The 16,732-nt window shown below is 42.7% G+C and overlaps 1 long non-coding RNA gene across 1 annotated transcript in view; it reads right to left on the bottom strand.

Annotated features, from left to right (window-relative positions):
- The window catches only part of LOC112222959, a 16,090-nt gene extending 839 nt beyond the window's left edge, over positions 1-15,251 (bottom strand). Inside the window, exons 1-4 of the long non-coding RNA XR_002949208.2 lie at positions 15,191-15,251; positions 13,274-13,318; positions 9,622-9,896; positions 3,391-3,636 (exon numbers count right to left, since the gene is read on the bottom strand). This is a non-coding gene — a long non-coding RNA (uncharacterized LOC112222959). The remainder of the gene's footprint in view (positions 1-3,390; positions 3,637-9,621; positions 9,897-13,273; positions 13,319-15,190) is intronic.
- Positions 15,252-16,732: the final 1,481 nt, after the last annotated feature.

Here is a 16,732-nt window from a genome sequence, read left to right as displayed (position 1 = left end):
TATACTAGACATTAGGAATATTTCTGGAACAAAAAATAACATTATTCACCAGTTCTCAAGATTTGAAAATAACAGTTCTGTTCCGGAACACTAGAGATCCTTGACATACTTTGTAATTTTCTGGTTTTCGGTTCTGTTCCCTGAACCGGTTCCAACCACTGGTTAAAACACCACCATATATAAAACAAACTCAAAATAAAGCCAGTACATTATGTGTTCAAATATTTCCTAGTGAACGGCCAGTCTCTTTCATATAGCAAAAACCATCCGGGAGTTTCTGACAAGTGGCCTTAGGTGCGCCTGGTCTGGTTGTAGCTGAGGTAAGCCCGGCTCTGTGTGCCGGGCGCAGACTGCCAGCTAGCCAAGGGGATTGAAGGTGAAGTTGAAAGGCACTGCCGGGAGCCTGGTACGCTAAGGGGCCATAATGCAAAGAGGAAGCATGTGACACACCCTAAGCTGTAGGAGCTGAGACTGAGGGACTTCTGAGAGCTGGGGGCCCTTTTATTTTAGAGCCACTCAGACAAGCAACTCAAAATCTTACCCAAGGGTCATAGAGTACATAGAGAACCAGCCATGATGTTTGTGGTTGTCTGGTTTCAAAACTACAATGGGTAGAGCCAGCATGCTAACTAGCTAGCATCATGTTAGCCATATTAGCTATGAGCTAGAATCATGTTAGCCATATTAGCTATTACCCAGAATCATCTTAGCCATGCCAGATAGCATCTCGATAGAAGTGTAATATGTACTGTATGTCAATAGGCTAACTACAAGTAAAGGAAGGACATTTCCAATGAAACGCAAAATGAGACAGAAGGGGTGTCACAAAAGCGGTTTAAGGTATTGGTGTCGGTTTGAGTTATTGGGAAGCATGGTCTTGTTTTTGTTGAGTGGCCTATGGTGAATGAGCTAGTTAATGGTAAATTTACAACCCCAGCATGTGGGCCAATAAAACAAGGGGGACAGGGGGACATACAGGATGATGAGAATGATTGTGAGAGGGGGGAGAAAGAGGGGGAGTAGAGTAGAGGATGCTGGTAATTAAGAGTCTAAGGGAGTGTGAGAGTGGACACACACTGCTCAGAGCAAACTTTGTGCACGGAATCCTCACTCTTATTTATGCACCCTGTCTATTCTCCCTCCCTTCTACCCTTTATCTTCTTCCTGGCCTTTCCTCTCTCTCCATTCACTTGTCTCTCCCTCTGAATGAATAGTCACAGCTCTGTGGTGTCCCCCCCACCAACACCAACACCCCCACCATACACCCCTTAAACTACCCCTCCAGCTCAATCTTGAATAGGGAGTCGAATTGAGCAAACAGTCAGCCTGTCAGCTCAATAGGAGGTCTGGCCGTGAACTTCAAGTCCTTCCCAGGCCCCCATCGTCACATTGGGGAGAGAAGCAGGGAGTTGGGAGGGAGGTTTGGGCTTGGGGGGCTGTGGGGAGACAGGAGGGAGGGGGTGAGTGGGACCCACAGACACAGACAGACTTTAGGGGGCCCCTACGTGCCAATATTGGGGGGACCTCTGCCTGCCACAGAAGTTCCCAAGACTGGAGCTTTCTCTGGAGCTATGGGGGAGGGTGCTCCATGTCCCAGCTGCCTAGCCCCACCCCCTAGTCTAGGCAGGAGGGGTGTGTGCAGACGGGACAGTGTCTGCCCCCTGCCCAAACTCCAGCCCTCCAGACCCGCACACTCAGACGCAAGCTGCTGACTGTGCCCACCCACCCCCTCGACTCGCCTCGCTCCCAGCCCGCACAGGCCACACATCATCTCATTACCCAACGCCAGCCACTCTACTGTCTACTGTTTGTATTGTTTTGGGCTCTGCATAATTTACACAGTAAATTGAGAATGGCCCTGGCCCCTGCTCAATCTACCACCTGTTTACAGAGACTGCCCGTGATTAGTGGGTTTGCATTAGATTAGACACTGTTACTACTAAGATTCTCATGCGATGTTTTGTTAGACTGGCTCCCCAACATAGAAACTTTGAATGTTGTTGGTTTTGTCAGGATTTTTTTCTATCTCCACATTTGGCTTAATCAGCTGCTATAGTTTATTTGAATATCCTTAATAAATTCATTAAGTCTAGTCCTAACAGCAATGTCTCTGTAGACCTCATGCAGCCGAACACCTTGGTGGGATTGGCGACGAGACAGACTTAATAGCACTCTAGTGTTTCACCGTCCATATGCATGGGTAGTAACTCAGTAGCCTATCCATTAGCAATGCTCTGGCACTGTACAGTATCTTGGAGGTAGCATTGTCTCGACCTCCAGTACGCAGACACAAACAAAGGGAGTTCTCTCCGTGAGGCACGGACAATGGCACACATTGTTTACCGGCTGCCTTATTTAATCGGGCCCAGCCGACTCTAATTGGTGTTTTGGTTATTAAGCGGTTTTTAAACTTGCAGCTCCCTGCTCGGAATAAAGGAGTTGCTACAACAAGCTTGCTTAGGAGAACAAAACATGACTTGTCTCAGCACCAACTCCCCCAAAACCTCACCCACCAACACAAAGACAGCTTTCCTCCACTGAGACCTCGCTATCATACTCTCATTCGGCCTCTGCCTCTCTCGCTCCTTCTCTCTGTCTCTCAACCACACTCGCTCTCTCCTGGTCCCTTTCTCTCTGTGTTGGTGTTGTACTGCAGTCTCTGTCCGAGTAGCATACGCTGGCTCATGGGCGTCACAGTTTTCTCCTTTATAGATATGCTCTGAACTGCTTTTAACATTTTTAACTAAACTGTCATTAGCGTAAATGTTTACATGTCAGCAAATTAGGATCATTAATTACAAAAATGGAATGATAAGACTTGGTGAAAATAAATATTGCAAAAAGTGTACTGTCTCTTTGATTACTATTGATAATAAGAATAGTGATGATGATATAATATAGCCCTAGCTAATATTTGTTAATAGTCTCTGGGTGTAACTATCTTGTGTAATATGCTAAATGTTGAACATTCATGTCTCAGATATTCTGACCAGGGAATACGGCCTGCGTATTTCAACCAAAATGGCAGCCGTCGCCATGTCGGGCATGTGTGTGAAGAGGATGGCACAACAACTCCCAAATGGGAAGAAAACTGGGCTGTTCAGAGCACAGATGCCCACTGAATGCCTCCTGAGAGAGAGCGAGAGCAAGGAGGGATTTAATGCAAGCACACACACAAAACCCCAGCCTGCCCCCCCCCCCACCCCATCAACGCGTCCCGTGATTTCTGCAATTAGCAAACACATCTGGGGTGCTTAAAGGCAAGGCCAGCCTGACAGAGGGAGGGAGCGAGAGAGAAGAGGGTCCGGAGGAGAAGGAAAGGATGGGGTGGTGGTGGTGGTGTTATGAAGGCATGATGCAGCATGGTGGGTGCAGGACTGTTATTGTTACCTGCTCTGTCTGGTCCTCACTTCCATTTCATGCCAGCGAGCGTCATCCTAAGATGGTGGCGTGGGCTACGTCTCGCGGTACAGGAGAATGGGGAAGGCAGCTGAGGATGAAGCGAGGGAGGGGAGAAGGGGAGAGGCGATACGGAGGAGGGCGAGAAGAGGGAGTCAGAGTCAACAGCAACCTCTCATCCTCTCCCTGTTTTTCAGTCTCATTTTGCCAGCATTCTGTCACGGTGGTGTTGGTAGTCTGCACAAAAAATAAGAATAGGGAAAGAGATGAGGCAAAAAGAGAAAATGTGAGTATGTGGTTTAACCAGCCGAGATACACATACATGCATATGTATGTATACACGCACCCACACATGTCTTTTCTCATGGTACAGTCTGCCCCTGAGCATGCAAATGACTTTCATTATGCAAATGCATGCAAATCAGATCCAACCATCTGAGAATCAAGCCTGGGAAGAAAAAAAATTGACACAGAGATTGAATGAAAGAATGAAAGAGAAAAATAACAGGGGGGGAATCCTTTTGAGTGGCAGGAGGCGGTAAGTCAGGTAAATGGTATGTGGAGGAACAACGGTGGCCCAAATTGGACAAACAAGATTACCTTTTGTATTATGAAGATGACTTATCTTTTTTCTGTGACTGCACTGTATTTTAACATCATGCTTGATATCATACAAGTTTCACATGAAGTTAAGTTCAGACTCACATCATCTGCAATAGTAAGCAAGGAGATTGCTCCAGCTAACATAGGCTTTTCAGCCATTCCACAATGTCTTCACTTTCATTCAAGGACGCAACAAGGACTTGAGCTCCGTTATTGAAAAAAACACATGAATTTCACATGTGATCACGTGATCTTATGTGAAGTTAATGTGATAACATGGCCAACATGTAAAAGCAATATGTGATAACATGAAACTACACGTGAAAACATGGTCTCGTGAAAGAAATGTGACAACATGGGGATGCAACATTTTTGAAAGTTTTTCACGTGAAACTGCAAATTTCACATGTTGCTTTTACTACAATTCACGTGAGGTGAAAACCTGTTATTCTCCACACGTGAAAAGGTATTGTAAATGTAAACATGTGAACATATGGTTTCACATGTGAACAACTAACCTCACTTGTCTCTTTTCATGTTTTTTTTGTAAAGGTATTGGAGATTTAAGGTAAGCGGTACACTAAAATAGTGTAATACTGTATATTTTATCAATATGATGACATTTGATGACGTAGTGCTGACTTTTCAATATGAAGCACCTGGGATTTGAAATGACACTCTCTATATTTGGAGTACGCTGGTCTTTCTGCTGTGTCACAAAGTCTGTAGTATTCTCAGAAGTCCTCTACAGATTAATTACCTACAATGCATCTCTGCAATTAGCAAAAAAAGTGCCATCTGCGCTGCTTTTTTAGTTCTAAATTAACCTGACTATTATCTCATCATTGATTTCCTTTACTTCTTTCATCAATTTGGGTGTTTTCTGTATAGTTGTCTAACGTTGGTGGGGCATATTATTCACTTTGTCCTGAATCACTATGATAAATATAATGGTGTATTATTAACAAAGCTGAGATTTCCTTTGAAGTACAAAGTGTAGGAATAGAGGTGAAATCAGATAGGAATATTGTACGTAATGCCGTGAACCAAGAGGTTGTGAGTTCATATCCCAGGTGAGGACATGTTAAATAATAATTACTGTATAAATAAACATACACAATGTAATCATTTGTGTCAAATATGTCAATTGAAAACCCTGCGACTGTGGGACCTTTTGTTTGCAGGGCATCACCTATGTGATCATGTGAAATATCCCCACATGTCCTGTAAGTCGTTCCAAAACCACATGAAAGGTTATGTGATTACATGTGAAAATATAATATCATACAGTGGGAGGAAGGCTGTGACCTAGAAGGGGATTCCTGTCCGAAATATGGTGTTGGAGTCACAGATGGTTGGCTGTATGAGATCAAATGTTGTGAAACTTCATCATAACAAAGACAACAATGCTACAGTATCAACATGCTAGGTTGATGAAGAGGTTGATGAAGAGGTTGCTGAAGCTATTGTATATAGTCAAACATGTTGTAGTGGTGCTTTTCTATGTCATTCTCCGGGCCAAGCTACACATGCAAGTAGCCCAAGAGCTACAAACTAACTTCACCAATCTGGGTTGGAATCTATTAAACAGCTACCAGCCTAGCCTATACATGACATTTGGTAAACCAACGAGCAGACTAATCGGGGAGGAGAGAGCTGCTATTTGTTTTCACTCTCAGGCTAGAGGAAGGAGGCAGCTTTCGTTTCAGGGTGCCAGTAGGGACACACTATTTAGTAGGCTGTAATGGGGGAGTAGGGATAGAGGTGAAGGGAAGGGGTTTGGGAGTATGAGAGAGTAGGCTAGGAGGAAGGGAGGGGCAGTAGTAGAGGGGGTGGGGTACCACTGAATGGTGGCAAACCTCTCCTAATTGGCACTTGACATTTTTTTGCCATTGGCACTAAAGTGGGCCGGCTTTCAAGCCCGCTCTGAGTCCTTGTTGGAAAAGTGCCATATGCAAATATGGCGAATGGGCTCCATTGTGAAGCCTCTGATATTAACAGCTCAGGGAACAATGAAATTGTGTGCTTACTCTGGACTCGTAGGTGTGTGAGCGAGAACAAGACAATGGCTGCCAAAGCCGCTTCGGTCTGAACAGCCCCTTCACATGACGTTCTGACAAGTAATTTCACCAGAATGGCCTTCTGTGGACTGAGGCTCTGTCAGGCTCTGTCCAAAAGCTTTATTCAAGACTGAAATAGTTTGTTTCAGTTTGTGCAATACTTGCCCAACTTCTGAAAATGTAATCTTTCTCTTTTTGTTGAGAGGCTCTTTTTCCTAACTGTTAAAATATTCAGAAAATGATTTGCTTTTTTCTAAAAATGTATCCTATGTTAAAGCATTTCCAGTTGAGTACATTGTTCTAAATGCTAGAATGTATAGTGTTCTGTAATCCTTCTGATATTTCTCTATTTGGATTGTTTACCCTTCACTAGCTCCCTGGGGCAACAGTGGAGGATGATCTAAACATAGCTCCTGTCTCCCTTTGGAGACTTCTTGGCAAATCAATGATGAATTGTAGCAAAACTGAGAAGTATTTTCAAAGACTGAGAAATGATAAGAGACTGATCTTGGACAGCTAGGCCAAACAAACTCCCAGCACTAACTTCCAAGAGGAAACATATAAAGCAGATTGTCAAAGGCCGTAAAGCAGTTCCATCTTTATCTCCACACAAGTCGAAACTGTCAGGGAGGAAACAGAACAACGGGTCCAACAATAGCACCCACATCCGGTGTGGTCCGAACCAAGTCAAAGTACACCTGTTACTGCTAAGTTACCAAACTTAATCTCCTTTGTCTGGGTGGGTCCATTGACTTCTGTAAACGCCTGAAATACATGAATTTCTCTGTGAGCGACAGGGAGGCGGGGGCCGCTTTAGAAATAGCAAAGTATGCCGCTCTGTACCAGCCCAGCAGTGAAGCCATTTTCCAAACTCTGTTGGTGTGTTCTGTTGAGAAAAAAAAGAGGCAGAGAAAAGGGGGCAAGAATCACTGGGCCTTTTTCAGAAACCCGTCTGGCTGCTAGGACCCGGAGGTGCTGAAAGGGTGGTAAAGGAGCCCATTGTCTCCCTGTGACAAGTGGACTAGGTCTATTGACTGTAAAGTCTACTGGTGGGGGGCCGCCAGGGCCCGGCCACAATGCCTGTTTTTCTACTTGACACTTGGAGTCTAAATCTGCTTGCCTAGAGCCTGAAAGCTAAGACAAATCCACTAAACCCTCCCTCTGCCTCCCTTCCTTTCTCCTCTCCCTCCATCCTTTCTCTTTACCCCCTCTCTCTTTCCCTCCCTCCACTCCAGACAGGGCTACAGTAGAGTCCCGGAGGATTTGTGGAACTCCTGTTTTTGTGCCATTTTCAGGCAGGCAGTGCAAAGGCTGTCTTTCCTCTGGGGTAGTGTTGCAAAATTCCAGGAACTTTCAATTAACTCCCTGGTGTTCCAGAAATCCTGGTTGGAAGATTCTGTTTTTCTTGTTTATTCCATCCTTACTCCGTGCATCCTCTAACCAGAAAGTTCCTGGATTTTTGCAACCATACTCTAGGGTCCCTAGCTAGTGTGGACTGTTTTTGATATGACTGTGCCACACAGTCATCCCCCTTATCGCCACCAACAAAACAGCTGCACCAGTGCACGCACACACCTTTATGGGATTCTGTCACTGACTTCATATCATCTTATCTTCAAATAGTATTCATGCATATCGGACAAATTGTAGCTAATTGGAGAGAAAAAAACATGTTTTTACTGCCTGAAAAATAAATACAAACTGATGTCAGAAAGCTAATATAACTTTGCTAAAATCTCTACCCATAAATGTTGTCAATAAATCAAATTTTACTTGCATAAAACTTTGTAAAAGGCCAATTTGTCACATTAACAACCACAACGGCATGTACGTAGCTATACAACCACAGATAACAGCCAAGAACAGTCGTTGGGGCCTTGTTCCAGTTCCCCTGGATTCTTCCTTTGGTAATGACAGTAGCTAGGGAAAACAGACAAAGAGCCAGGTACCACTGTGCCACCGGAGGAGGTGACATCACCGCCTGTCACTTCCTGTCAAGGCCCTCGTCTCTCTCGTTCCCTCGCTGAGCCCTGAGCTCAAATGTCACACTCAGCACCTGCAATGCAGCATGCAGGAACCGCTGCACAACCCGCTAAAATTGACATTGTGAGTGTTGTTGCTATAGAAACGCTCCTACAGGAGTTTCAGTCTAGTCCGACATGCCATATTGGAGTAAGTATTGTGTTTGTTATCAAAGCAGAATTCAAAATGTATAAATTTAGCCGGGTAAATGTGATTAAAACCCTGTTTAGGCCATTGATCTCCAGATGAATAACGTGTTTTTCAAACATACTGGTGCTATAGTATACAATTTACTCTCCAATTTCTCTGTAATGTCTTGAAGCTATGGAAGGCTGATTTGGCCGAAAGACAGAAAAATCATACTGGAGGCCTCACTCGACATGATTCTTTTTCTAGTTGAAAAGAAATCAACATCATTGCCTTGATGACTGATTGAAGGTGTGAAGATCTGATTGACCAATTACTCCCACTATTGGCTGAGGCCCGGATTGTTCCCTCTCTCATGGCTCTGTCACTGAGGGCAGTTTCCGGTTGATTGCACTCGGACCACTCCCCCACAGAGCCCCACACAGTGGCATTCAACAAGACCCATCAGGCCTTTCCACATGGTAGCACCTCATGCAATAGAGGCTTCGCCATGGCCCATTCACAACCAAGCCAACTGTCACCTCAAATCAAACACCCAAACAAAAGCAAAATCAAACACCTTCCCACATGAACGAAAGAGGGGGAGAAAACAAATAAACAACCATCTAGCTTAACAAGACTGGCCTCAAACAAATCTGTCCATTCGACTATGTGCTGGCAGGGGAGATGATCGTGGGATTAACGTAAAAAGTCCATTGTAAACTTCCACAATCCAAATAACGTATGACATTAGAGGCTATAATCAGCAACCATACTTTCTATTTATTTCACCTGTTTTCCAAACAGCCTTTTAACTAAAACCCCGTCAGCCGAGTACAGAATTGCTACAGCGGTAGGATGGTTACTTGCAGCTACTGACTGACCAATTTGTTAACCACTTCGGCAAAGTCCGCAGTCAGCACCATTCAGGTTGCCGTTGGTTCTTTGGGATCCGCCCACCACTGCTGGCCATGTGATCGTAAGGATAAGCCGCTGCGTGCAGCCCCACACAGAGGGATCAGGGGCTTATTAGATTACAAGTGATCCTGTTGGACCAACCAGGCTGCTAGGGACCAATGCCACCGGCCATGTACAAATATGAGGAAATATGTGTATGGCATGTGTATAGCTCATTATTTTTAGAGATCAATCTCAAAGAGATCAGGCTTTCCCAACTATATGGCTCAGGGGGAAATATCAACAATTCTAATACTCAAAGATGTAAATTTATAAGAAACTCAACAAATACTCAACTCAAGTCTGCAGCTAAAATTCTCAGGGGCAATTGTGATATATTTGAGGCAATAACAGAGACCAGATAGTTGTAATTGTCAAGCGGTGTTAAAAAGGACACACACACGTACACATTTACACATAAACCTGTGCAATTGGATGACATCACACGACTTACTTTACTTTTTCTTCTGCTCCCATTGTCCTATGATGACGGCCATTTTTTTGCTTGTTTTGCTGTGAATGGTAGAATGGGGTGGTGCATTATGGGGGATATGCGTTGGGGATCTTGATGCCTTTCAGGAGCGTAATGGGATTCTTGTTACTTTCGGTTATCTAGCTTTATGAAGAATGTACATCACTCATACAGCTAGATAACCAAAGATAACAACCAACCCCTAAGGCTGCCCATCCTCTTGTGCCACAGGTGATACGCAAGGGCCAGATTCTGACCTATAATCAGGAAAAATAGTGTTAACAATCAGAAAAATTATGACTTTCATTTCCCTTTTCAAACTTAAGTGCACAGTGAGTAAACTGTATCAGTTCTATAGAGGTCTGGTCACGTTCATGCAGTACCTAAAATGTAATAAATGCTGATTATTTTAAATGAATCAACATTCATCAAATGTGTACTTAACAGTTCACAAAAATACCAGAACTTCCTGACCCTCTGCTTAAAGTACTCATCAGCAATTGGCCACTTACTAACTGTAACATTTCCCTGCCAATCCGCCCTCACTGTTCTGCTGTTACAAAGCCTTTGATTGGACGGCCAGCCCGTAACATGGCAGCCAAAGCCTTGACTCCTCAAAGTCAAATAATCAGCGTGAGGCTTGATCAAAACACACAGGCTGGCGAACCAGTCCAAACTGGTTACGGCGCCAGTCTTCCCAGACCACACCTCTCCGACCCTGCGCCCACCCCTATGGTGAGGCAGTCTCTCACATGGACTGGCTCCATAGGAGGGTGATGGCTTCAAATGCCACCCCCCACCATGTCCAAAATGTATTTTTTAAATTAAAGCTGTTTTACTGTAAGATACAGAGAGAAAGGTTTGCCTCTTGCGTTTGCATATCTATCAGAGATTCCACAGTAAATTGGGGAGGGCATGTTCAAGGTTGGGGTCAGAATTATGCACAAAAGCACAAACACACACAAGTGCAAACCTACACACACAGACACACACACACAGAGTACACACATTTCTGGCACATGGCACAAGGGCCAATTAAAAGCTGTTCTTTGTGCCCAGCCAAACAACGAGGCTCCTCCCATCTATACATGTTCTAATGACTGAGAGGAGATAGAGAGAGAAAGACAGAGAACATTCTCCCCTTTAGTGTACACATCTTTACCTGTAGTCTCACACTGTTGGCAGACAACACATCCTCTCCTTACTGTCAGCTAGGACAAGGATTCAAGCTTCAAAATGTCTTATTTTTGTTCATAATCTACCAGTCACCATAAGGATTTCTAATCACCTTTATCATTTCTTATTACAGTATGCTACACAAGGATAAAACAAGGCTCTTTCAAAGCATCCGCACTCGCAAACATGCATATTCCATACAGTGCATGCACATACACCCATGCACGCACACACACACAGACACGTGCAAACCAAACAGAAGCATGCACACATGCTGGAAATAGGAATGCCACTATCTTTCCTGAAAAAGTGACTATTCACTTAGGAAAGTATTTCTTCCTGCCAAGGACAAAATGCCATCAAAACAAAATACTGATGCAGTTACAGAAATGTCCTGATATCTATGTGTTTTTTGTCAGAGAGAGAATTGACATGTTCCAATATCATTTGAAATTGTATCTGACATGGATATTGGATGAACTTTGTTTAAATAGTGAGACTTGATTATATAAGCATAAAGGGTTATCAATACATCTATCTCAGTTATTAATTTGTACTATTCATTGGCACAGCCAATAACTTGATTGTACATATAATGCATGAAATTCTTTTGAATTATACTGTCCCATGTTTAATATTTGAAATCCAACTAAAGAATAATAATAATTTACTGTTTTTGTGACACTGTACACAGTATGTGAGACAGTTGTGTGAATAGATATATTTTTTTAATTTCTAAGTTATTATATAATATAAATACTTATAATACTACCACAAACTATAAGTAGCATTATATTCTCAACATTATATTGAAAACAATCAAAAACATGTATTTATTTTCAAGAAATTACATTTACCATGAGAGTTTGAATTGGAAAGTATTTTTTTATTATCCTATTTAATTAATCAATATTATTATTATTATTAATATTATTATCATTATTGTTGTTTTAATTATACTGTGCAAATTCCAAATAGTTTGATACGCAGTTGCGACGTTTCCTTCTGATATTGTCAATGCATTTGACCAACTTTATTTCAAGTAATAATAATATACATTATTTAAGGAAATAAAGTAAGAAATAATATGTTTAATATTAGGCCTACATTGCGCCAGATAAGATTACAAAGAACTCACAATGCGCAACAGTAACGAAGCTCACCTCGATTCAGCACCACAACAGTGGACAGCGGCCTTGTCTCTTAGTAGCCTTCAGTGCCAGGATTTCAACACCACTATAACGTATCAAAATCCCCGATAAGCATATTAACTATCATACAATCAGTTTGTTAAAAATAACTGCATTTGTCTTCTTGTTTTAACAGTCAACCTAGGCCTACCCCTTCGTAAATTCAGATAGGCCTATATGGCGCAGTAACGTGCCAGGGAGAGATCCGGTTCGACTGTCTATTGCTGCATCTTGCCAACCTCATAATTGTCAAGGGGTATAACTCATTCAACCATTCATTCATTCAAACAAACCTAACCACTCCTCGTCATTGGATAAGACGTTGGTGACGTCCTTCAAATTGATCCTTGGGAATAATTGAAGCGCACAGGGATAGGCTGCATTGAAAATGTTTGATGAAGCAATACACAATGCACATATTTTCTGTAGATGTATTTTATGTACAAATAACGTAGTTATAGCTTTATAATAAAGTGATCAATGTATGACATTGAGATATGACGTGAATCGATGTAATTCAATCCAACCTAATCCGTAATTTATATGCACATTGCTGTTGCTTGGGTCTCAATTCTTATGCACGAGGCACGAACTGAGGTCATTTCTAAATGTTCATCATATGTAATTGGCGCGGTCCATGCAATCTGTTGGCAGAGGGCCTAAACTACTGTAGCCTACCGCTGCACACTGGAACCTTGTGGAGTCATAATACCAACAGCGTTCACTGCTACGAAAAAATGACGAGCTTGACAAGTATGAACGCAAAGGTGTAGATATGCAGTAAAATAACATTTCATTTCTGTATTCTCTTGTGAAATTATGATTGATTGATACAGTATTAATATCCATAGGCTTAGTCAATTTGTAATACTTTATTAACTATTGACTCGAATTTACTAAGTTTTCAACGGGCACTCTTTTGAACAAATTATATCATATAGGCTAATTTAATAACAAAAGGTCAGTGCTATCGAGGATCCTTGGGACATCCCTACCCTAAACCCTAATCTTAACCATATCAATAACCATAACCCTAACCATAACTATAACCCTTACCTTAACCATTTCGACTCCAACGGGGTATGGGCGTTTCAAGGATCCCGGATAGCATGTACTACAAAAAACTACGATTTTAGCAAAACACGTCCTACAATGTCTCTTCCATTTGGATTTTGTGCAAGTGATTTAACTGAGTTAAAGTGAACAATGTCTAAGCCATACCTGCCCAGTTATTAAAACTGTAAGGGAGTGTGGTGTATTTATATTACCTATGCCATCTGCTCTGTTGCGCCTATATGTCTCTCCATTGAATCCTGAAAAAAACAAAAAAAACAAGAAACGCTTATTTTCCAACCCAACTGCAGTCCTATGGTAACTGTTCGGTTTAAGTCAACAATAACAACAACACAGTCTCGTTTGAACTGAGTATATTACTTGTTTTATCGTGCCTACAGACAGGTACGAAGCCTCAAGCCTGCATCTGCCCCTCTAAATATGACGTTGAGGCGACATAAAACCATTACACGGTTCAATATAGTGGGCTAAAATTCACGAGAGTGTTGTTATGTAATCTATCTGTATAAAGGCACCTGAGCTAGATAGGTACCCGAGTCTAGAGGTAGGACACGCCCCAGATGACATCTCCAAAAGCACCCTAAAGACATATAGGCAATAGGCAGATCGATTTTTAGACAAGGCCTTCAACAATACTCGTAAAAAACCGAGTCAGACCTACATAACGCACAACCCACAATCCAGCTAAGTGCTTGGGAGAAATGTGCAGATTCAATTATTTGCCATTTAATAAAGAAAACACGCACGTTTATGGATAGAATGTCACCAGATGTAGCACGACCTATAAAACCAAACCAAACAACGACCTGGCTGTGCAAAACCAATTCACTTTTTGATCTTAGGCCGCAAAATACAAGCGTTACATTTCATATAATTCTGCAGTCTCTTTATTTACACATCATACCATGGCCTATGACAACTAATGTGTACGCAATCTGCTATTGCACATTATTAACGTATGTATTAGTGTCCTGTACAGGCCTACCACTGTCACATATATAGTACTACTACACAAAGCATAATGGAGGTACATATCAATGGTCTATGCTCCAGTAATGTGCACACGCGTGTTTAGAAGGCCGCCTATTCGGCGTGCACGTGCGGATTGGATGGCCTTGTGATTCCCCATCTACCCGCTATAGGTGTGAGCAGTTGTACTTTATACTATTGCTATTAATAATTTTCATAGTCTGGACTCGAATCTCAATTGATCAACTGATCGAGGCCTAACCTACATTTCGAATAGACGACGTTTCCTTAAAACTATAGAAATGTAATAATAGGCTACATTATTGTAGCCTACATTATGTGGCAAATTACACGCCGGCTGACATATAGACAATTTCCTTGTGATGGCTATTTCAATCATTTATGTAGAAATTGTATGGTATGTGAAATGACATATGCGTTCTATTACCTCTGTGGGTCTGCGTCTGTCTGGGCGATGCATGTGGAACCTTGCCGTGTGAGGGGCATGGTTAGTCTACTCCATAGTGCGTAAATGGAGGTCGTTATCAAGACCCCTAGCCTGAGATTGCCCATATCCCATGTTTCTTTGTTTGCTCAAAATGATTAAACTAGAATTAGGTGACGTGTTGGGTGTAATGAAGGAGAACGCTGTATCCTATCTAATGCTTTGTAAGCCTGACCTTTCAGTCATTAAATTCAAGTGAGACCACATCCAAAATTGAGGATATATCGAAATGGTTGTTTCCATATGCTACAAACATAATTTCAGCCTACAAAATTAAACAAGCTGTAATGGATAGGCTAGTTGTTGTATTTTTGTCTTGTAGGATACCTAATGTGCGGATACCATTCAATATAAATTATCATACACAATCTTCAAATGAGCATAAACATTTCAATTGATAGCCTATTCGATTGATACAGGACAACCGGTGCCAAAGACGCCTATATCGCGCCCGATATTGCACGAGTCGCATAGAGTGCGTGCCAAACCCACCAGGATAAAATGATGCGCTAGCGTGTTCTTTTATTTGTTATGTTTTATGCTATACATGCATGCAAAATTACGACTGCGTTGTCCGCATCCGCGGCAATAGCACGCAACAGAACATACATTTTCTAATCATATATGCCATACTCACCCCGGTGTCTGCCAGCCACGGTTACAAACGCTCTCCACAACAATCAACCGAGCGAGTCAAGAGATGTAGAATAACTGAGCGCTTGTAGGTTGGCTCGCGCCTGGTCTTGAGCTTCATGGCTGCAGCTCGCTGTGACGTCGCGCTGGCCCCATCCATTCATCTTTTCGCGGCCGGGTCCCCCCTTGTTTATAATCGAGATTATTTCCCATAGAGATGGTATTCGCCTCCCCCCGCTGAGAGCGAAGTGAACTGTTCGCTGTGCCTCGCGCTCGCCATTCCTCTTGTACAATGCATATGAACTTAAACATGCCTGCCAAAAAGCATATAGCATCGCCAAGACCCTCCCCTTATGACACGACAATAGGGGCCTCTTTGACACGATGCAGCTCTATTGTGTCCCCTACCTCTGAAATTAAGAAAACGGGCTGCGCTATGAATATGTTCAACATCTCTCCCACCCATGGTTTTGTATAACCGTAAATGTTATCGCCCTCAAGAGTGCACGTGTCCAAGATATTCGTCTCAAATAGGCTAGGCTAATACAATCCTTTACGTCTGTTCATGGCGTCCATTTTCTTGTGATTTCATGGCAAAGTTATGAGGATGAGTTTATATGAATCAGTGATATGGGCTTCAAAACTCCCATTGGGATACACTTCAAATATTGAGTGAAATAACTCTATTGCTTTGTGAAAGTCTAAAAAGTTTGGCATGATTGGTTGGAGAGAGTTTTAGACCCTGGCTCCTGTGGGATTATATGAATTCCATGTAATCTTGTCTAGTTACCAATATTCGTTTGACATGAAGGCCCCTGCGACTATGGACTAACTCCTGCGCCTGAATCAAGTGCGCGCATTCCCCATTCCCTTTGTCTGTCTCTTTTGATACAGAAGACTCGTGGAATGTGACCACTGGATCGCCAGGGTGAAACCGTGCAAATCAACTTTTACCGTCAGCAACGAGTCCAGACCAGCAGACAAGGGCCAAGAAAGGGGTCTAGGTCGTTTGATTATCATAATAATCAGATCGTGGGGATGAAAATCTCCTTTGAATAAATTACTTATTCAATAGGAGGTTCGACTGCCAAAGAGACAACTTTGTCAGCCACAGTTGTTGTTGGTTTCAGTGTTCAGGGGTCCCCATTTCTTTCTCTCCACATTTTGGACGCTTTCCTAGTGATCAAACTATAAATACGGCTACTGTTTCTTTCCCGGGCTTAGCTTGGTAAGCTTTATTTCTTCTCTCCAGCGCACAACGATGTACAGGTTACCAAGGGCAAGCCTAAAACCGTCCTTTCTGTAGCGGCTAATGGGCTCTGGGTTGGGACAATGGCTTCGTTTCCCCCCAGCGACCGCATGATGGGAACCCGGGACCGTGGTGGACAAGAGATATTGTTCAGAAATGTATGATGGCAATTTGCACGTCCCAAGTTCATTACCACTCGTCAGGCAACTCTAGCAGTACAGCCTCACTGTTTGCACATTTTAGACTAAAACCACAAAAAAAGGTTACACTCTTCTTATACGGGCCTATTAGTAGTAA

This window comes from Oncorhynchus tshawytscha, linkage group LG23, assembly GCF_018296145.1.
Source record: "Oncorhynchus tshawytscha isolate Ot180627B linkage group LG23, Otsh_v2.0, whole genome shotgun sequence".
Taxonomy (NCBI): domain Eukaryota; kingdom Metazoa; phylum Chordata; class Actinopteri; order Salmoniformes; family Salmonidae; genus Oncorhynchus; species Oncorhynchus tshawytscha.
This window is presented reverse-complemented; position numbering and strand designations above follow the sequence as displayed.